Consider the following 24,298-nt stretch of genomic DNA (forward strand, 5'->3'; position numbering starts at 1 on the left):
TGTAATCATGTTATTTGGGTTTTTATAGAAATATATTAGTATCATTATAGGAAGTTTACAGATATCTTAAACATTCAGAACGTAGGATACAGAACTTCACTACCCGAATTATATACGTAATCTAGTATATAAGTTCGTTGATACGTTATCAAAACGTTCAGCCGTTTATTTTTCTTACCGATTCTAAATACCCCTCCTTTTCAAATGGGCTAGATATAATATTCATATTTTGTTTTTATGCGTGACTTTGCATGAAACTCATTTTTCTTAAGTCACTTGAACGTGATGATGTTGAGCAGCAGGGCTTTCAAAATATAAGTTGCGGCTATGTCAGCCGTCGCATCCTACTCCCGCCTAAGTCAAATTTCATTCATCACTCAACACTAGTTTGTTAGAAATTAATAATAATAATAATAATAATAATAATAATAATAATAATGATGATAATGATAATGATAATGATAATGATAATGATAATGATAATGATAATGATAATGATAATGATAATGATAATGATAATGATAATAATAATGATGATGATGATGATGATGATGATGATAATAATAATAATAATAATAATAATAATATATCTTTATTGTCAGAGAATATTCTCGTATGACACATACAAATATAAATATAAACGGATACAGTTAGTAATAACTGTACCAACATTAGAGCTTTATATAAGGAGAGTAAATGGTATGATAGAATCTCCCTAATTCCGATCATTGGGACCAACAAAATTCATCCGTTTTACGGCAAATCCGGATTAAAAGTCATTTTCGTGTATATGAATGAATAAATTGACTGTAAATATTATCCGGATTAGACCAAAATTCGGATTAAGCCGATGCGGATTAAACGATTTAGTTTGACTGTATTAGCCAATAGAATCAGTCTTGGAATACAGAAAGACGTTCACGATTGAGTTATGTACAAATACCGATATGAGAAAAGCTTAGATTCACCTCCTAAGCCATCACCCATGGAAATGGCCCCAGGGCACTAAAAAGGCAATTACCAAGAAACAAACACTGACGCGAGTGTTGGCCTGTTTGATAAACGCAGTAACCCTAGTGTTGGCCTTGTACCACACTGACCACACGTATTCACAAATTAAGTCAGACACCAGAACTCAGCGGTCTGGTGGTTAGCGTGCTCTGCTGGCGAGCTGGAGGTCGCAGGTTCGAGTCCTGCTAGGGTTAGGGTTACGGTCGATCTAGGTTTAGGGTTAGTGCCTCAGGCCGGGGCTAATTTTTGGCCCAGCGAGGTATTTGTAGTACGATGATCATCTGTTTGACTCGGGTTATTTTTTGGTCAATAGATTCTATACTAACTTATATATTTTGAACACAAATATTTGCTTTATCCTTAGAAGCCACTTTATTTAAAAGATACTTCGCTCAATACAGTAGTTTATTTCTGAATGAATGAAAGAGTTGGTGACATTATTCAATATATATAAAAACCACAATATCTACTTTACGGTTGGTATGCAACAATTTCCACTCTTTTCCATAGGTGTCGCTTTGGATAAATGTCTATATCTCTTGACCCAATGGACCGATTACGATTAAACTTGATACACAGGAACTTTTATCAAGTAGCACTCGGGGTGGGTGAAATCGCTCTAGGTTGAAGTTACACTGTCCTAAAATGGCTCCAAACAACGTGAAATTGGTAGTTAGGCCTACTACGAGTACGGGTAGAACACAGTTTGAAATCGTATCGTTGTAGGTTATCGTAAAGAAGATGAATCCGTAGGCACCTAATACGACGATTAACAGTACAAATATCGATATAGACACGCGGTTTTAGTCGAGACATTGATCGCCGGGTTTAAACATTCCTAGATATGACCATGTTTCACAATTAAATTCATCTTCTAAATGAGGACGACCATCGATCACGTGTCTAATCGCATCATAATGGGTACGGGGTGTCCCGCGTTCGAACCAAGTAATTACTGATACTGGTTCAGAGTGGTATTGATACTGAATAGAGGATGTACAGGGGTATCCCGAGTTCGAACCCAGTAATTACTGATACTGATTCAGAGAGGTCCTGATGCTGATTTGATGATGTACAGGGGTGTCCCGGGTTCGAACTCAGTCCAAGTTGTCCTGATGCTGAATGGAGGATGTACAGGGGTGTCCCGACCGTACGGTTCTGCCGCTATGCTCATCGTTAGCGGGATTTCCATACACTAACTGAAGTCAACTCTGGCAATCGTCGTGCTGTCCAGTTATACTCCGTAACCCTTGCTTGCCAGAGTTGACTAACGTTAGTGTATGAAAATCCCGCTACCGATGAGCATAGAGGCAGCACCGTACGGTAAAATGTTGATATCTTAACAAAAGTAATTACTGATAACTGATTCTGAATGGAGGATGTTCAGGGGTATCCCGGGTTCGAACCCAGTAATTACTGATACTGGTTCAGAGTGGTCTTGATACTGAATAGAGGATGTACAGGGGTGTCCTGGGTTCGACCCCGCCACGAAAAATGATTAAATAACGCACACACGACTTACAGCAACATTTATCTATATGTATTCCTCATTGACATGTAACACACCAGGACCCAGTTCCACAGTTGTGAGTTTGGGGTAACCCATTGAAAATGAAATAACTTTAACTCAGAGTTAACTCTAACTCACAACTGTGGAACTGGGTCCTGCCCTTTTAAGAATAGTAGTTGGACCATCGAATTGAAACCCTCGCATACTATGGTAAGAAAGAATAAATGAATCCCTCAAATGGACACCAGGGGTCGCAGTTTCACAAAAAACGATGCATTTTGTAAATGAATTTGTGAAGAAATTTAATCTGGATCAAATCTAACAAAAACAGATGAACTTCCTGAACTCAGTTTTTCTTTTTTGTTGATCTTTGATAATTAATCCGGTGAAACTGTACCCGCGGTAGGATTTGGTTTATGATGCGAGGGTTTCAATCAGATTTAGATGCCGCAGTTTCGCACACTGAATAGCGAGTGTCCAGTTTCACAGAGAAAGTATGAATCAATTTCAACTTGGGATTTAATTTTTTCTTCAAAATAAAATGTTTGAACGCAATTGGTTTGTGAAACTCTATACCCCAGGCCCAGTTTCTTCAAAAATATTCATTCATTGAGGCGGTAAAGTCGAATTGAGTAAAGTTTTTTGAATAAATTATTTCTATGAAACTGAACCCGTGGGATTTACGTGTGACGCACTGAGTGTGTGCGAAACTGCTGGCGTCTGTAATCACAACTAAAACAACACAGAAAATTCATCTTTATTTCAAATAAAACAGAACAACAGTTCACACGAAATATTATAGTGCCATGATAAAGAAAACCTCGATATTTCAACTTTATGGTTTCATTGATTGAGTGACTTGTCAAAACATGTCCATATTACATCATTATACAATGTGTGTATCATACAATTTTATACAAAACCAGACCAATAAAACTGGGTCGTGGGGTACAAACAATTACAAACTAATGCAACCAGTTATCGCTGCTTTACAGCTACATTTAATCTTCAATTTCAATTTTCACTAAAACTTTAAAACCCACTATATAGAAACTTAATAGAAGTAAAAGAGACAACATTTTGGAGTCTCTGTAGAGACCATCATCAAGTCTGAAGAATAACTAAAACAGGGAAAAACAAGTTAATTAGGAAAGTAAAGCGAGTGTTCAGTCTTAAGGTTGAGAGGTTTTGTTATTTTGTGCGTATAGGTTGTTCTAGTTATTTCTTCATTATACTTTTATTATTTTGATTCTGATTCTTGATAAATGAATTTTGCCTTTTAAATTTGCATATAACAGGGTTTAAATCATATATTCTATGCCCGAGTCGGGCTATTATTCTATTAGCAAAAATGACACCACAGCTTTGAGAGACGAATCAGGGGATGACTTGATTGTTTTTATGGATATGTGATACACAGTCTCTCAAACCATCATAAACAGAACAACAGTAGGCTGCCCGTGCCGGTCGGCACAGATAAACAATATTCATTTGGCTCCAGGTAGATGGCTGGTCCCTGTCCCTGTCAAATGGCAAATTGGTCCCGATCCCAACTTCGTCCTAGAATAGAGAAAACTTGCGTCAGCAATTATTACATAGAAAATGTTCAATTGAATTAACAGTCAAGTGGGAATTGTTTTCATGACATAATTCGGTAACTAGAATTTATAATTACCTTATAATTCAAGATAATTCAACACCATTATTCAATCTTTGATCACTTTTCAAACTGTTCTATTGGACAAATTTCATGCTGCAAAAAATCATCATACTATGAAAAAGTAACGTATTTATAGCAGTCTGAAATTGGGGCTAAATTCTATTAGAAAATCAATCATTTTCAAACTTGTGTTTAGCAGAATCAAGAATCACACATAAAAATTTTGTACAGAATAATTAAATGTTAGAATATTATGAAATTAGAGCACAGTGGAGTGATGAAAGACTCACCATTTCTAAACTCATATCAGATAAGTTCAGTGCCATCTAGCAGGATTTCACTTCCAACAGTCATAATGTCATGAAGTTAAGAGAACTGATGATTTTCTGAGAAAATAAATTCTTAAACCGATAGCAGCAGCTTCAGCAACTAGAGCTTCTTTACTCTTTGAAGGTGAATATTTTTAATTTCTCCAGTTCCAAAAAGTGTTGGGCGTATTGCATTCTGGAAAGAGAAAATTATGCCAGAAAATGGTTAATGAAATAGATAGAAACTGCAACTTGTTTGTGTTCGATTGACAGAAAACCTACCAGGTTAATGAGTAGTTTATCACAATGTGTCGAGTATATGCAGATTTCTGAGAGGTTTGATGGTAGCTTTAGACTGCGTCCTCAAGTAAAATGTTGATACCTGCCAACATTGACCGATCAAAACATCATTTTCTGGACTTGATTTGAAGATCACTACAAATTACTGCAATAAATCGATATAAAACTCACCGCTTCTGACTTGATTGATTTGTGGAGCGCAATGTTAACTGCAAGTTCAGCTTTATTTTGGACCCTAGAATACAAAAGTTGTATAATTTTGATGATTCGAACTTTGACCAGAATAGAAGTGATTGAAATTTCGCCTTCACTGATTAATGTAGCTTCTAATCAGGAAATGAGTTTATAAATGTACAGTCAAACAGAGACTAGAATCTGTAGAGATATTTACCGGTACTGTATTGGTTTTGAGGACTTAAAGCGATGTCCATCTTAAACAAATGTGAAGTGAATTCCCAATGTTTACTGTTCACAGATTCTATCAAGGGTTCCAGTTATTTCAGCTCCTAAATACGAATTTTAGAAATTTTCAGTGAAGCTGTTATGAAATAAGAGCAGTTTCACACCAAATTAAACTAAGCCGTGATCTTTGAGTGATTCAATGCTGGAAACATGAACAGATCGAATAATTTATATAGAACAGTTCTCTAAAAATAATGAATTTCCAAACAGGTTTTACCGGCTGCTGCCGCTGCCGCTGCTGGTGGCGCTGTTGCTGCATGGTGCTGGTACTGCAGGTACTGCCAGTACTGCTGTTGCAGCTGCTGGTGGCGCTGTTGCTGCACGGTGCTGGTACTGCAGGTACTGCCAGTGCTGCTGTTGCTGCTGCTGCTGCGGTGTGTATCTCATCCTGTAACTGAGAGTAAAACAGTAATTTTTAGTTCAAAAATAATTCAAAATATCAACAGAGACTGTGAAGAATTCTGTGGAGAAATTCATTACCAGTTTTGTACTTACCTTTAAATGAGCCTGTTTAAATAGTAAATTCTATTGCATTCATTTCATTCTGAAAAGAAAAATAAACAATAATCAGTGACAATAGAGCAGAATGTAACATCTCAAATTATCAATCAATCAGACAGAAACAGTACAGGATTTCTGTGGATTAAACTGCTGTACTTATTTCATACTGATTGTACAGTTACAGATACATGTAACATTGTGTACAGATACAGAGTACAGATCACTGCATTACTTCATCCTGTGATTGAACAGTGATTTAATGTTCTCTCATCTTCATTAGATTCCCATCCGTCTAACTAAAACATCAGAACATTTCAACTCATCTAACCTCCCGACCCAACCCTCCCAGACCCCATCCCTCCCGCCCTTCTTCTCTCCCATACCCCTTCAATCCCGCCTCCCGACCCCTTCCCTCCCACGCCCCTTCCCTCCCTCATCCCTTCCCTCCCGCCCTACCCGACCCCTTCCCTCCCGCCCATACCCTAGCCCTCCCTCAATGCCCCCTCCACCTGGCCCTCCCTCAATGCCCTCCCACCTAGCCCTACCTCAATGCCTCCTCAACTCTCTCAATGCCCTCCCACCTGGCCCTCCCTCAATGCCCTCCCACCTAGCCCTACCTCAATGCCTCCTCAACTCTCTTGTCTCCTCTTCACACACCACTCTGTACAATAACTACAAAACGATTTGCCATTTTTCATGATCATATCAATTTCATTTATAGATCAAAATCCTTAATCAATTGCATCATTGATGGGACTCACAGATACTTTCTCTACACATTTTGGAGGCATTCAGATGACCTCAAATGATCATATGCCTGGGTTGGTCTTGAAAATCACATGGCTTCATTTTTACAGATGATTTCTTTATCAATTTCATCAAATTATTCCTATTATTTCTGCTCCCTCTAATAAGTATTCACAATACATCTCAGTTTCACGACAAGTTGCAGCAGTCATCTGTAAACAGATTTCATTTCATCAAATGATGCGAGTTTGAGTTGTAGAGGTTTCATCTACAAAACATCAAACCAAACCCGAGGAACTTAATGTTGTAAGGTAGGGGGACGTATATGGAGGGTTCACCCGAACCGAGGAAATAAGCCCGAACCAAATCTCCACACTCACAAAATATTGTGAGAAAGGCAAACACAAGGACAAGAATGATGGCTGAGATCAAAACAATTAATGCTATTTATGTTGCTTCACCAATTCAACATGACGTCACTAAATGAAACCATTGTGGACTATTTCAATACTCTCTACTAGAGGTTTCATATAAGCAAGTAGTTTATGGAATCCAATTCATAAAAGTTATTAATCAATGTTTTTAAACTGCTGATGCAAAATATATACGTCATAAATAATCTGTTTGATTGTCTTTTCAAGTTAACACTTAAACCCAGTGGAACAAATCAAACTCCAGCCATTTTTACTTCATTTGCCATTAGTCGTTTTTACTCTTTTCTCTGACTTTTAGCACTTGAGTCGAGGTAGGAATAGACCCCTGCCCGCTCGCTAAGCTTGCAGGACACTAAACCTTCGAATTGCTCTCGGACCCCACTCTTTATATTTTATCCTTTTTGAGTCGAGGTAGGAATAGACCCCTGCCCGCTCGCTAAGCGTGCAGGACACTAAACCTTCGAATTGCTCTCGGACCCCACTCTTTATATCAGCATTTCATGCTGTTTTATTTTATTCACGCATTCGCTTTACATTTTTTCATATGGCTTTTCCTTATTTGTCGTCTCACTAAAATTCTCATCAGTTCCGACTGGGATAAAGTTTAATCTTTTAGAGACAAACAGCAAAAGGTTGTGTTAGTTGCACCAGCAGCAGCAGCAGCAGCAGCTGCAGCAGCAGCTGCAGCAGCACCAGCAGCAACACTGATACAGATGAATCTTTCATTAACTACGTCATTTGTTCCATTCTCAAATATTGAGTCATGAAGGCAACAGAAATAACTTTAAAAAACGTTAAATCTTTCATTTATGGCCTTGGTTTAGTGACCTAAGCGTCAAATATTGGTTCATAGCCCAGGTTTGGTGACCAAAGAGTCGAAGTTTGGTTCATGGCTCAGGTTGAGTGACCAAAGAGTCAAAGTTTGGTTCAAGGCTCAGGTTTAGTGACCAAAGAGTCAAAGTTTGGTTCATGGCTCAGGTTTGGTGACCAAAGAGTCAAAGCTTGGTTCAAGGCTCAGGTTTAGTGACCAAAGAGTCAAAGTTTGGTTCATGGCTCAGGTTTAGTGACCAAATAGTCAAAGTTTGGTTCATAGCCCTGTTTTGGTGACCAAAGAGTCAAAGTTTGGTCTATGGTTCTGATTTGGTGACCACGGAGGGTAAATATAGCACATGACCCTCGTTAAAGGTAAGTCAGTTTTATGGCTCTGGTTTGATTAGCAAATAACATGAAAAATTGAGCGTTGCATATGTTGAATAGGGGAATTGGACAAAACACTCATCACTAGAATAAAGTGAAGAATTATGTTCACACTGAATGGGCTCAAAATCTTGTACTAATTGATAAAGTCTGAAATAATTCTGACTAATTTGAGTCTATCGGAAAATGATGCATTGATCGAAGTCTAAAAGCTATAAACTGACAAATTGATCGAGCGCTGATAATATTTTAAATAACAGCGGAGGATGAAATAACTTTCATAAACTGATATGATCATGAAAAATGGCAAAATACACTAGATACACCTCCCCCACGCTTTATCAGAGTCTCATTGTAGTAGGAAGGTTGCCGTAGCCTAACTGTAAAAACTACAACTACATCTGGTTGAATATCATTTGTTTTTACGCCTTTTAAATTCAGTAAAATATTTCCTGATAGAAGTATAATTAGTTCGCAGCCCCTTAAATTCTGTCTAGAATAGAATTATAAGTCACAGGTAGAAATAGAATATTATCCTATTCTAAAATGAATATAATAATAGAACAATAGTCTCTCCGTGTCAATCTTTGTCCCACCTAAAAATTGTACAGTTTATTTCAGAAATTGTGTCCCATCTTTTTGAAAAGGATAACTAATTATTAAGGATATCTATGAATAGTGATATACTGTGCCATGAAGGCAAATGAAGAAGTGTGTCAATAAAAGTGATTACAAAACATATCACTTATTCTAATGAGTTCTATACTATTCTTCCAAAAATGAAGAGTAGGTCTCTGTCTAAGAATCTGCAGAAAAAAGAGGAAGCAGCGATGAATGTGACTGCATCTCGACTCTCGTCAATAATTTTGTAAGTCGTCCTATACAGTTCTCAGTATTTAGAGCCGTTTCTAAAATAGCTCAGAAGAAAATACATCTTTCAGCTGGAAATGTATCAGTAAACCGCCAGATATCAACAGTAATTATTACGTATGATTGTTGTTTCATTGAATTATTAATGAAACCGTGTTTTGATCGGAGCCAAGGAGCAGTTTGTGATCATTCAAAAAATATCTCTCATTCCTGACCACATTAAATAATGGCCCTAAACATTGAAACGTCCCAATTCAGAAATCTGGGGGCAATTATCTCATAACGATTGAGAGAAGTGACGGTGAAATAACGTGCGCACTCACCGGGGATCAAACCCGGGTCTCATAGTAAAATAGAACGAGTCCAATTGGCCGATGCTTATACAGCTTACTGTAACATGACATGTTGCAGTCACACATGTTGCGGCCACATGACGTGTTTCATAATGATTAATCCTTTCTTAGAATGATAAAAAGATGGGACACATTTTCTGAAATATCCTGAATTTTGAAACTAAAACTACGACTAAACCACCTGTACCTGTACCTAAAACCCCACCCTATATCCCTCCCTCCAAAGTCCTACCACCACCCCTACATCCCTCCCGCCCTCCCTCACCCCTTCCCTCCCGTACCCTTTCCCTCCCGCCCTCCCTCACCCCTGTCCTCCCGCCCTCCCTCACCCCTTACCTCCCGCCCTCCCTCACCCCATAGGCCTTCCTCCCCCAAACCTACCCACCCTCCCTAAACCCTGTGGTTAGGTGAGATGAATGTTCTAATGTTTTAGTTAGATGGATGGGAATCTAATGAAGACGAGAGAACATTAAATCACTGTTCAATCACAGGATGAAGTAATGCAGTGATCTGTACTCTGTATCTGTACACAATGTTACATGTATCTGTAACTGTTCAATCAGTATGAAATAAGTACAGCAGTTTAATCTATAGAAATTCTAACTCTCAAGATACACATGATCTGATTGTCACGAAGGAACATGATTGATAACAGTTGTATTATTGACATCAGGAACCAGTTTCATATTGATTAAAAATAACATTTGAGTTGACCACAATTTAGAAAACCTGTAAACCCGCTTACAGAAATAACAATCCCAATCATGAACTGATTATAGCCAAATATTCACCAAAAGAAATTTGAAATGATTGAATAAATGCAACAGGTTTCTGAGATTTCATTTCAAAACATGGTTTATAACAAACAATATAAAATTGGTCCCTAAAAATCAATTCAACAACCGATAAATAAAGATTAATGTTACTTATCTTGAATTTCCACATAGGCTATAGTGATTCCTGATGTCATGCTGAATCCAAGAATGATTCCCGATGTCCGGCGCGAAACCAAAAAAGTCTGATTGTGAAACACTGATTCCTTGTTGTCCTGTGCTGAATCTAAGAGTGATTCTTGTTTTCCTGTGCTGAATCAAAATTCCTGTTGAACATGTTGAAGTGATACCTATAATAGACAAATCTAAGATTGTTTTCTTTCCTTAGAAATAACTGCAGAAATATCAAATCTAAAATTCAAACAAATTAGATTGTTCACTCCAATCTGCAGTTCATTTATTCACGGGGTTTTTCTATCCACAGTTTAGGTTTTGCATCTAGAGTTGAACATGAAATATAAACAAAAAGGTAATGAAAAAATGAACAGTTTAAATATTATCTGTTTCTGAAACCAATGATCATCATCATCATCAATATCAGACGAATGGGAAAAGTAGAGGCATCAATCCTCCTGCGGCAGTGACTCGAACCTCATGGCATCCAGATTGCCACGGTACGAAACCCTGCCACACTAGACCGAGTGCGCAGCAGATACATGCGCAGCTTAGATGATGTCATTAATAGCCAATCAGAAATTCAGTTTTATTTTAGCCCGGGTTTACCCATTTATAGTTCTTCCGTGTAATTTACCTCAGTGATTAACGAGCAATCTGTTTGGTGCCGCAAGATTTCGCGCGGTAAAGCTGCGCATGCACCTGCGCACCCGGTCTAGTGTGGCAGGGGTTCGTACCGTGGCTGAGTGTAGCGAGCGATGTCATCAGGTTCAAATCCCTCCCATGGGAGGATGTTGGTTGGTGTCCGACACGTTTGGACTGCTGTGGTGATTAATATCGGTTTAGCGACAGATGAAATAAACTTACACTGTTTGATTAAATCAGTCGATGGAATCACTTTAGAACAAATTCACCACAAAACAGCGAGGTGAAGCCCATCGTGGTCTAGATATATCAGGATGGAATGACGTCGATATGCTTGACTGAGCGCCACCAGTCCAAGTGCACCGTTTGTAGGATGTACCTGAAATAATTTGATTTCCCACAATGTCTGAGATGGAATATTTTTCGCCATTTAAACCAATGTTACAAACACTTACCAAATATTGAAATACTGATTTCAGGGGTCGGGAAGGAGGGTGGCAATATTTAGGTGAGGATTTTGCTAAATTTCGTGTTATGGTAAAGCACGCCATTTTGATATTGCGTCATAGTGTACCTCAGATTGGGATTCCCGCCGCTAGACTGGTCACCGCCACCTGCATTCGCAAGTAGAAATGGCAACCAGTCTATTGCAGGTCTCGGCTTCTTTTCGATTATATTGAATTTTTATATTCTACGCAATATTCAAAGAATTTATTCTAATGAAAACCACGCTCTTGGATCAAAGGCCCGTGGATTACTACTTTAGTTCACAGAAATTCCGCTATCGTTATTCATAGGGGCAGCACTGAACGGTTGTTATCTGATGCAGTCTTGCTATTTTATTGCGGCATGTGAGGAATACAGATTTTTCTTAAGTCAAATTTCATTCATCACTCAACACTAGTTTGTTTGAAATTAATAACTGTACCAACATTAGAGCTTTATATAAGGAGAGTAAATGGTATGATAGAATCTCCCTAATTCCGATCATTGGGACCAACAAAATTCATCCGTTTTACGGCAAATCCGGATTAAAAGTCATTTTCGTGTATATGAATGAATAAATTGACTGTAAATATTATCCGGATTAGACCAAAATTCGGATTAAGCCGATGCGGATTAAACGATTTAGTTTGACTGTATTAGCCAATAGAATCAGTCTTGGAATACAGAAAGACGTTCACGAATGAGTTATGTACAAATACCGATATGAGAAAAGCTTAGATTCACCTCCTAAGCCATCACCCATGGAACTGGCCCCAGGGCACTAAAAAGGCAATTACCAAGAAACAAACACTGACGCGAGTGTTGGCCTGTTTAATAAATGCAGTAACCCTAGTGTTGGCCTGTTTGATAAACGCAGTAACCCTAGTGTTGGCCTTGTACCACACTGACCACACGTTTTCACAAACTTATTCAGCCACCAGAACTCAGCGGTCTAGTGGTTAGCGTGCTCGGCCGGCATGCTGGAGTTCGCAGGTTCGAGTCCTACTAGGGTTAGGGTTACGTTCGATCTAGGGTTAGGGTTAGTGCCTCAGGTTGGGGCTAATTTTTGGCCCAGCGAGGTATTTGTAGTACGATGATCATCTGTTTGACTTAGGTTATTTTTTGGTGAATAGATTCTATACTAACTTATATATTTTGAACACAAATATTTGCTTTATCCTTAGAAGCCACTTTATTTAAAAGATACTTCGCTCAAAACAGTATTTTATTTCTGAATGAATAAAAGAGTTGGTGACATTATTCAATATATATAAAAACCACAATATCTATTTTACGGTTGGTATGCAACAATTTCCACTCTTTTCCATAGGTGTCGCTTTGGATAAATGTCTATATCTCTTGACCCAATGGGCCGATTACGATTAAACTTGATACACAGGTACTTTTATCAAGTCGCACTCGGGGTGGGTGAAATCGCTCTAGGTTGAAGTTACACTGACCTAAAACGGCTCCAAACAACGTGAAATTGGTAGTTAGGCCTACTACGAGTACGGGTAGAACACAGTTTGAAATCGTATCGTTGTAGGTTATCGTAAAGAAGATGAATCCGTAGGCACCTAATACGACGATTAACAGTACAAATATCGATATAGACACGCGGTTTTAGTCGAGACATTGATCGCCGGGTTTAAACATTCCTGGATATGACCATGTTTCACAATTAAATTCATCTTCTAAATGAGGACGACCATCGATCACGTGTCTAATCGCATCATAATGGGTACGGGGTGTCCCGCGTTCGAACCAAGTAATTACTGATACTGGTTCAGAGTGGTATTGATACTGAATAGAGGATGTACAGGAGTATCCCGAGTTCGAACCTAGTAATTACTGATACTGGTTCAGAGTGGTCTTGATACTGAATACAGGGGTGTCACGGTTTCGAACCAAGTAGTGGTCCAAGTTGCCCTTATGCTGGATAGAGGATGTCCCGACCGTACAGTGCTGCCGCTATGCTCATCGTTAGCGGGATTTCCATACACTAACTGAAGTCAACTCTGGCAAACGTCGTGCTGTCCAGTTATACTCCGTAACCCTTGCTTGCCAGAGTTGACTAACGTTAGTGTATGAAAATCCCGCTACCGATGGGCATTGAGGCAGCACCGTACGGTAAAATGTTGATATCTTAAAAATAATTACTGATAACTGATTCAGAGTGGTCCTGATGCTGAATAGAGGATGTACAGGGGTGTCCCGTGTTCGAACCCAGCACTATTCTAGGTTGTTACTCGAAAAATGATTGAATAACGCACACACGACTTACAGCAAAATTTATCTATATTTACTCCAGAGATGATTTTGATAAAACCAATGTCTCTAGTAAACTTTGCATCATTCATGAATCTACTCAACCAAAATAAATAAAATTGAAACCAAATTTTAGAATCTACAGGGCTTCATTTCTGAATGATTGTTTTTGTTTTGACTGGTGCGTTGTCATGGTGATGGCAAGGTGATATTCTGGATCCGATGTCTGGAAAAATAGTAATTCCTCAAAACAGAGCCAAATTTCATACTGAAATCAATAACTACACTTATTTTCATCGATATGATAATGAAATGAGTTTATTTGAGCAAAATATACGTTATAGAAATTTATCACAGAAATATAGAACTTGTCGATGTCGGCCGCGCCCCGCTGATAAACTAGGTGAAATACCTATTGTCACCGATTTAAGTTTTTAAGTTTCTTTGTTTGAAATACCGGTATTTTATTGGGAATATTTTTCACATAATTTTTCTGTGAACTATTGCACGGAAATCGCAACAAATTCCTAATTTCGTGGTTTTATTTCCTGCAACTATCAATTCGGAGCGGCATTTAAAGTCTACCGGTGTTATCAAATGATGATAAGCTCCTGTGTGTTGGACATAAAACACTCGGGTTTAACCGCCATGTCGAGCTGATGCGTGTAAAACTGTCGGCCGACATTCAAGATACAATTAGTAAAATGTATGATTAATATCAAGTGTGGATCGAGGCCTAATATAAACTATTACTATCAATACAGATGGAGCATTTGAGCAGGGACTTGACACAAAAGCATTTTGACCCCAGTATCCTAGGTACTATATATAAAAAGACTGAGGATACTGGGGTCAAAATCTTTTTGTGTCAAGTCCCTGTAATTGCTATCAACACAGATGGAGAATTTGACCCCGCGGATACCCTTGATTTTATAGTGCTTTCTCTGACAGGTTTCTATGTTTATTTCAGGGTGATGCTCAACTAAATAACTGCAGTCATGCAGGAAGTTCAAGAAATAACTGTTTGCAATGAAGTGAACAAGTGATCCCTCAATTCAGGTAGATATATCTTAAGGTAGGGGCACATGAGCGTATTTTTTCGCCTGATCGCGGCGAATTTACAAATTGCCCGAAAAATTCGCTCGTGTGGCCACTCACGGCGACGACGATTTCGTCGGCCGACTCGATCGCCCGGTGAATCGCCTGTATCAAACATGTTTGATATTTTCGGCCGATTATTTACGCCGGCGATCGGATCGCCCGCAAATTCGCTCGTCTGCCCGCACTCAGCGAATTTCGCCGATCAATCCATTTTTATCAACCAATAGGATGCATTGTTGATATCATGTGATTCGTTAACTCTCTCCCTCTTAGTGCCAGTCGCTGACCGAATTTCGGTTTGATCGCTTTGTGTGCCTGCTGGTATCGGGCGTATAATTTCGTTGGCGAATTTAATCGTCGCGATCGGGAGAAAAAATACGCTGGTGTGTCCCTAGCTTTAGGCCCTTGTCACAGACCTCTAGAAACCAGTTTCAGTGGTGTTTTAAAACCGAGTTAACCAAAATCCAAGCAGGTTTTCAGCGCAGTTCTCAAATCATTGATGCCATCATGATTTGAAAGCTTGTCAAAGATTGCGGCTCAATTTACTGTGTTTGGGACTTTGCAAAATTTCGCTGCGATGAAATTTACTGTGGAAATATCAAACATGTTTGAATGGTGCGATTCACCTGCTGCTGAGCAACGAACACGCTGCAAATTTCATTGTGAAATCTGTAATTTCAGACGGTGTGGGAATAAATTCATATAGTGTTCCCTGCTCTAAGTCTGAACCAATTTACCGTTAAGTCTTGTATGAAAAAAGATTGTAACACTGAAAATTCTTGGCACTAAAAGCATTTTGAATCTTGTTGAATCTGTTTTCATTTTTTATCTGATGAAGAAATAATGATTTTCAGTGTTTTGTATTATTTCAGATGTAGGCGTAACGCTAGAGTTTTGTTTATTCTACTCAAAAGAAGATGATGTTTAGATCAGGTTTGTTTAGTTACTCTTATTCATGTCGAATATTTGATATGATTTTTGTGAATTGCTCTAATGATGTTATAATGAACGTTGTTTGATTTATTTTCAGTCTAATGGGGGAGGATCTCAATAACTGAAACCTGCGACTCGTCTACACCTGAAATTGACTGCACGTCAAATGAATGAATTATTGAATGTAAATGACTGTGATGTTTAATGTTGATTAGAGGATTTGGACCAGGGTGTCTGATATATACTGATGAATAGTTACTACATGATCGCCACCTATTGGAATTTTGCTGAACTACCAAATTATTGGATTGAACAGTATATCACAGACGCCATCTATTAGAAATTTAGAAATTGATGTCTTGAGTGTCAAAATAAACGTAAAATTTATTTTAGATAAACACTTAAAATCTTTCCCAAGTTGAGTCTGAACTGTTTGTTTTGATCTGAATGTAGTCGATCACAATATCTGAGTGACTGTCAAAACCCTTTCAGGATTGGCACTTAACTATCCTATGAGTACAGAGATGATTTTGATAAAACCAGTGTCTCTGGTAAACTTTGCATCATTCAGAATCTACTCAATCAAAATAAAGAAACTTGAAACCAAATTTGAGAATCTATATGCGTTGTCATGGTGATGGCAAGGTGAAATCTGGATCTGAGTTCGGGGAAAATAGTAATTCCTCAAAACAGAGCCAAATTTCATACTGAAATCAATAACTACACTTATTTTTCATCGATATGATAACAGAATGAATTTATTTGAGCAAAATATTTCATAGAAATTTGTCACAAAAATATAGAACTTGACCTCGAATGATATGAAAGGGTGTTGAGTCTGGGTGACCTCTAGATACTTCAGATCGCACAGATGCTGATGATGATGATGATGATGATGATGAAAACTGTTATTTGTGTTCTCCTCTTCTTCAGAATCAGACTAAAATAGATCAAGAAAAGATATCTGTATTTTTATTTTAAGAGTCATTATCAGGCCACACCGAGGGGTAGGGTGAGAGGTTTGAGACGGAAAACCCGATTCATAATAAATGAATGGTCCCACATCTCAAATATTACTATATATATTACTAAAACCTCCTAAAATCCAGTTGCTACCTGGTTCAAGTTGACGTGTTTTGACTACATGTAATTTGACCAGTAACTTTGTGCCCCACACCAAATCCAGATTTATCAAAGTGACGTAGTAAACAGTACCAAACAATATATCTACCCGTACCTGAATTGAGGGATCACTTGTTCACCTCATTGCCAAACAGTTATTCCGGCTGGAACTCCCTGATGACTGCAGTTATTTAGTAGAGCATCACCCTGAAATAAACACAGAAACCTGTCTGTCAGAGAAAGCACTCTAAAATCCAGGGTATCCACCGCGGGGTCAAATCTGTAAACAGTATCTCATGAGACCAGTATTTAGCGCCTAATCGTATCGAAGGAGTCTCTACGAACCTGTTCGCTGGACGTTCGTCGCCCGATAGTTTATCGAGACAATTATATGCCCTCCATATGATTTCTTCAGTCAGTTTTTATGTCACATCGTCTCGTGTACGACGCCGTCTCTATAATGAGATCACAAACATAGACTCGCCCAGTGAGAGGGTAGTCGGCGTCTTCAAGTCCCGACTTCCAGAATATCATAAAAAAAACTACCATTAACCAGTACCCCTAAAACCTCAATCAGTTAAGTATCAAAGCTGAAACAACCCCCGACTCGATATTTCAAGAGAAAACGTATCAAATACGCCCAGCCCATCCCGCTGTCGCAATAGCTCATCCCCCTATTGTTACAACACAATAGAACACGCCACAATTGAAATATCCCGCGCACTAGCAATAGACGATATCCCCCAATTGAGATTGATTAGCCAATCAGCGGCCGCGTACTAAAGCGTGTCTGGGCTTGTCGCAGGCGCCGGGAAATTCGAGATTCGCTATTCTGATTGGATTTCACTCGCAAAGGAATACAATACGGAGAAAATGTTTTATAGGAGGTTTTTAGTGAATAAATGGAATATTTTCAATCGAAATGTGATAAAAATATTGCTATTTTGCGAATGGATTTCATGAAAATTCTTAGACTGGACACGGAATTAAATTTACTTCAAAACGTGGGATTGGATGAACTTAAATAATCACTGGATCCACGTCGGAATCTGAGAAAACGTTGCAGTTGTGTAAGTAAGTTTTTTTTGTATCAACGATGGATTTATCATTCTATACTTTAGGGATATGTTTTTCTTGAACAATATTTAGAAAGTAAGGTAAAGTTTGAAATTTGCTCGTTACAAAATGCAACTTAAATTTACTAACGACTGGACTAATTTGACCCAACAATCAATATAGTGCTTTATGCATAAATTCAGCGCGATATTTCTCTTTAAAAAACCTCAGTCATCCTCATTAATCTGGGTGTCTAGTTGACTGATACAAATTACGTAACAGTAAAACAACAAACTGCGTTACGATGATGAACTGTGTTTTTATGTCGGTTTGATAGTTTATACGAGTTGAATTTACATAAATAGATTATTAGGAATTAAACTCAGGAATATTTTGAGAGAGACTCAGTAAGAGAGCGGTTCTGCATTAGAGACACAGGGCGGGGTAAGAGAGCGGTGCCGCATTAGAGACACAGGGCGGGGTAAGAGAGCGGTGCCGCATTAGAGACACAGGGCGGGGTAAGAGAGCGGTGCCGCATTATAGACACAGGGCGGGGTAAGAGAGCGGTGCCGCACTATAGACACAGGGCGGGGTAAGCTGTGTTTTAGGTCGCGCTCTATTATCAACTACATCTCATTTTGCTGATAATCACTGATCAGCTCTTACAATAACTCAGTATACTAGTTTGATTCTTGATATAAAGAAAAGTCGAGGGCAGTAGGGATTTGTACTGGTATCAGGGGTAGATAGCAGATTGCAGAACTAGTTTCACTCGTTTCAGTATGAATCAGTTATGACAAAATGAGACAATTTGTAGACTGCGTTATGTTTTCCAGGGTTTGATTAGCTTAAAGTTGTATGATCGACAAATTGGTTACACATATTAATTTACTGATCTAAAGTTTATACATTGGTTAAATGGGACATTCGAAATAAATTCAAGTTAAATGATTTTCAACTAATAAAGCTACGATAGCGGTGTTGCATTAGTTCATCACGCAGGAACCTGTCACAAAATCATACACAGATACATTCAGTATTAAAACGGTCCAGTTTGAGATGATATTGATATTGTATTGTTAATGATTTGCGTATAGTGACCTGCATTGAGTTTACGATGTAAAGAAGATGATTTATAGTCTCGTGAAATGTGTCAAATGTCATTGTTTATTGTTCTCGGACAATACGATACAAATGCCTACGTGATGCGCGTTCAAACGGTTTCATCCAGTTTAGATATTCATATTTTGTATCAGTTAGCCAAACACCGACGAGTATGACTAACTTTGTATCCAATCACTGACGAGTATGACTAATTATGCGTCGAATCATTGATGAGGATGTTTTGGAAGCTGGACCCGGTGTTGGCGGCGCCGACGCCTCATGAAAATATAAATTAATCATTAAAATTCAAATTTCAAGTTAAATCAATTGCTATAAGATATTTCTATAGTATCTGATTTATACTGATACATACTTCATACAGTTCGGAATGGATTGATTTCAGCAGAGCCGCGCAGTTTATAGAGCGAAGATGGATTATGACCAGTGACCCAATAGTTAGATAATATGAAATATGAAGCTTCATTGTGTTCGACCATTCTTGTCGTTCGTTGTGTCCAGCACAGATTATTACATCTGGGTGTCAAGTGTACATTATTCATATGACTGTCGGACTTAGAGGTGCTCGCACGTCATGACTACAGTAAAAATCAGACATTTTAACATACCTACCTCTTGTGAACATATATACGGATTTATTCTGAATGGAATCGATTAATATGACCTGTTCTCAAAAACTGTGAACTGTTACTGGAAACTAAATTTCTTATTCAGGATTCCGGCACGTTATTGAAAACACAAGGATTCAAATTGACTCAAAGATTATCATTGGATTCAACACACACAGGATTGGATAAACTGTAAGTTAGAAAAAAATTAACAGCTGAAATTATGTTTTATAGGTTTAGTTAGTTATTAGGAACTTACTCGGTGAGTTAGTAAGTTATAGTATTACATGGAAATATAATGGGTTAATTTAAGTGATGAAATTAGGGTGCTATGCGTGGTGTCCTGGGAGTTCTCAGTTGGAGGAAGCTGTTTGTTTATTCTGATGCTTAATATCTTAATTTCAGGATCCTGTATTTCATGCTTCTTTTTTTCCAGGGTTTCTCTCTATTCTATTTCCAGGTGTTTTTCTTTTTTTCAGAATTTCGGTTTTTTAAATCTATTGCTTTACTAGACAACGCCTATTATGTAAATAAATTATTTGAAATAAACATGACAATTTCAGGGTCATCGCTGAGACAAGACCCCAGAGGACTAGGCCACAGAGTACGTGTCTTCACCCCCAGCACACAAAAGAGTGGTCCGATTCAGGTGCGGCCTGTATATTCTATTTCAGTGAAAAGACCAAGACCCCCTAGTCACAGAAGATTGAAACTGAAGTTGAATGATGATGACAGAGTGACTGAAGAACTCCGGTGCGACCTGTATAACATGTCTCTATTTCAGTATCCCCCTCCCTAACCCCTAAACCCGAGCCCGAATAGGTAGGCCGAATATATATAGGTTAGGTTAGAATAGTTAGTTGATAAATCTGTGAATTGAAACATAATTTCAGCTGTTGATATAAAATGCAGTTGTAATTTCAAGTGGAACCTTTTAACAATAAAAAGTTGCATTTATTTACAATGAACTGGATTGAAAATGTTTGACAGTTTGTGAGTTAAGTGTGATTTGATTAAGATGAAGAGTTGAACTGTTGAACTCTACTTCTTATAAAATACAAATGACATTTACTTACGTACAACTGGTTTCAGGTTCAGACAGCACCCACCCCACCCGGTCGGGTCCTATTCCTGTGGTACCTGGGTTTCTGGTTTATTTGGTTGAATTAATTTACTGATTTTGGTCGCGCTGTTTTTGATGTCGATATTTCTCGCGTATATTTTTAGAAGACGCAGTTTGTAATGTTGAAGTTTAGTTTAATTGATGATTCAAATCATTGAATAATTATATATTTAAATAATCCACACCTTGTTATTTTGAGGTCTCCTCTCAAATTAATCTCGTAATAGCAGCGGTTGTTTTCGTACCATTGAACATCAGTGTTTTATTGCAAACATAGAAATTCATTACATGAAACAGAATTAGAGTCAACAATTTATTACTATTATTCTATAGATTATAAATGTTGGATGTGGCTCGACCTTTTAAGTCATCATTTCAAAGTCATTTCGTGCTGTTTGATTTTTCTCACGGCAAGTCTAGGTAGGTAGGTCTCTGCCAATTGTAATTTTACGGGGTCAGTTACTCCAATTTCACGACCCTCTTATTGTATTAAAGAAGTTTCAAAATTCACGATAAACAATAGATTCTCAGAATCAGAATTTTCTGGCTGCTTTTGGTTCTGAAGATGATGAATTCTATCTTAATTGATGGGTTAAGGCGTATTGAACTGATTTCAAATAGATAGGTTGAAAGAACCAGAATTTTCTGGCTGCTTTTGGTTCTGAAGATGATGGATTCAATCTGAAAAGATGGGTTAAGGCGTATTGAACTGATTTCAAATAGATAGGTGGAAAGATTCAGAATTTTCTGGGTACTTATGCTCCTGAAGATGATGGACTCGATCTGAAATGATAGGTTAAGGTAAACTGAACTGATTTCGAGTAGATGGACTGAAAGATACAGATTTTTCTTGCAAAGTAGGGTCCTAAAGATGATGAGTTCTATCTTAATTGATTGGTTAGGGTGTACTGAACTGATTTCAAATAGATAGGTGGAAAGATTAAGAATTTTCTGGCTATTTATGCTCCTGAAGATGATGGACTCGATCTGAAACGATAGGTTAAGGTAAACTGAACTGATTTCGTGTAGATGGACTGAAAGATACAGATTTTTCTTGCAAAATAGGGTCCTAAAGATGATGAATTCTATCTTAATTGATGGGTTAGGGTGTACTGAACTGATTTCAAATAGATAGGTTGAAAGAATCAGAATTTTCTGGCTGCTTTTGGGTCTGAAGATGATGGATTCAATCTGAAAAAGTGTGTTAAGGCGTATTGAACTGATTTCAAATAGATAGGTGGAAAGATTAAGAATTTTCTGGCTATTTATGCTCCTGAAGATGATGGACTCGATCTGAAATGATAGGTTAAGGTAAACTGAACTGATTTCGAGTAGATGGACTGAAAGATACAGATTTTTCTTGCAAAATAGGGTCCTAAAGATGATGAGTTCTATCTTAATTGATGGGGTAGGGTGTACTGAACTGATTTCAAATAGATAGGTTTAAAGAATCAGAATTTTCTGGCTGCTTTTGGTTCTGAAGATGATGGATTCAATCTGAAAAGATGTGTTAAGGCGTATTGAACTGATTTCAAATAGATAGGTGGAAAGAATCAGAATTTTCTGGCTGCTTTTGGTTCTGAAGATGATGGACTCAATCTGAAAAGATGGGCTAAGGCGTATTGAACTGATTTCAAATAGATAGGTGGAAAGATTAAGAATTTTCTGGCTATTTATGCTCCTGAAGATGATGGACTCGATCTGAAATGATAGGTTAAGGTAAACTGAACTGATTTCGAGTAGATGGACTGAAAGATACAGATTTTTCTTGCAAAATAGGGTCCTAAAGATGATGAATTCTATCTTAATTGATGGGTTAGGGTGTACTGAACTGATTTCAAATAGATAGGTTGAAAGAATCAGAATTTTCTGGCTGCTTTTGGGTCTGAAGATGATGGATTCAATCTGAAAAAGTGTGTTAAGGCGTATTGAACTGATTTCAAATAGATAGGTGGAAAGATTAAGAATTTTCTGGCTATTTATGCTCCTGAAGATGATGGACTCGATCTGAAATGATAGGTTAAGGTAGACTGAACTGATTTCGAGTAGATGGACTGAAAGATACAGATTTTTCTTGCAAAATAGGGTCCTAAAGACGATGAATTCTATCTTAATTGATGGGTTAGGGTGAACTGAACTGATTTCAAATAGATGGGTGGAAAGAATCAGAATTTTCTGGCTGCCTTTGGTTCTGAAGATGATGGACTCAATCTGAAAAGATGGGCTGAGGCGTATTGAACTGATTTCAAATAGATAGGTGGAAAGATTAAGAATTTTCTGGCTATTTATGCTCCTGAAGATGATGGACTCGATCTGAAATGATAGGTTAAGGTAAACTGAACTGATTTCGAGTAGATGGACTGAAAGATACAGATTTTTCTTGCAAAATAGGGTCCTAAAGATGATGAATTCTATCTTAATTGATGGGTAAGGGTGTACTGAACTGATATCAAATAGATAGGTTGAAAGAATCAGAATTTTCTGGCTGCCTTTGGTTCTGAAGATGATGGATTCAATCTGAAAAGATGGGTTAAGGCGTATTGAACTGATTTCAAATAGATAGGTGGAAAGATTAAGAATTTTCTGGCTATTTATGCTCCTGAAGATGATGGACTCGATCTGAAATGATAGGTTAAGGTAGACTGAACTGATTTCGAGTAGATGGATTGAAAGATACAGATTTTTCTTGCAAAATAGGGTCCTAAAGATGATGAGTTCTATCTTAATTGATGGGGTAGGGTGTACTGAACTGATTTCAAATAGATAGGTTTAAAGAATCAGAATTTTCTGGCTGCTTTTGGTTCTGAAGATGATGGATTCAATCTGAAAAGATGTGTTAAGGCGTATTGAACTGATTTCAAATAGATAGGTGGAAAGAATAAGAATTTTCTGGCTGCTTTTGGTTCTGAAGATGATGGACTCAATCTGAAAAGATGGGCTAAGGCGTATTGAACTGATTTCAAATAGATAGGTGGAAAGATTAAGAATTTTCTGGCTATTTATGCTCCTGAAGATGATGGACTCGATCTGAAATGATAGGTTAAGGTAAAGTGAACTGATTTCGAGTAGATGGACTGAAAGATACAGATTTTTCTTGCAAAATAGGGTCCTAAAGATGATGAATTCTATCTTAATTGATGGGTTAGGGTGTACTGAACTGATTTCAAATAGATAGGTTGAAAGAATCAGAATTTTCTGGCTGCTTTTGGTTCTGAAGATGATGGATTCAATCTGAAAAGATTTGTTAAGGCGTATTGAACTGATTTCAAATAGATAGATGGAAAGATTAAGAATTTTCTGGCTATTTATGCTCCTGAAGATGATGGACTCGTTCTGAAATGATAGGTTAGGTAGACTGAACTGATTTCGAGTAGATGGACTGAAAGATACAGATTTTTCTTGCAAAATAGGGTCCTAAAGATGATGAGTTCTATCTTAATTGATGGGTTAGGGTGTACTGAACTGATTTCAAATAGATAGGTGGAAAGATTAAGAATTTTCTGGTTATTTATGCTCCTGAAGATGATGGACTCG

The 24,298-nt window shown here is 37.8% G+C and overlaps 1 long non-coding RNA gene across 1 annotated transcript; it reads right to left on the reverse strand.

Moving 5' to 3' along the window:
• Window positions 1–16,529: 16,529 nt before the first annotated feature.
• Window positions 16,530–17,301, reverse strand: LOC141909370 (uncharacterized). Its single transcript, XR_012619705.1, has 3 exons — window positions 17,201–17,301; window positions 16,971–17,062; window positions 16,530–16,673 (listed from the first exon to the last, which is right to left on the reverse strand). It is a non-coding gene; the product is annotated as an uncharacterized LOC141909370 (long non-coding RNA).
• Window positions 17,302–24,298: the final 6,997 nt, after the last annotated feature.

This window comes from Tubulanus polymorphus, chromosome 7 (assembly GCF_964204645.1).
Source record: "Tubulanus polymorphus chromosome 7, tnTubPoly1.2, whole genome shotgun sequence".
NCBI lineage: Eukaryota > Metazoa > Nemertea > Palaeonemertea > Tubulaniformes > Tubulanidae > Tubulanus > Tubulanus polymorphus.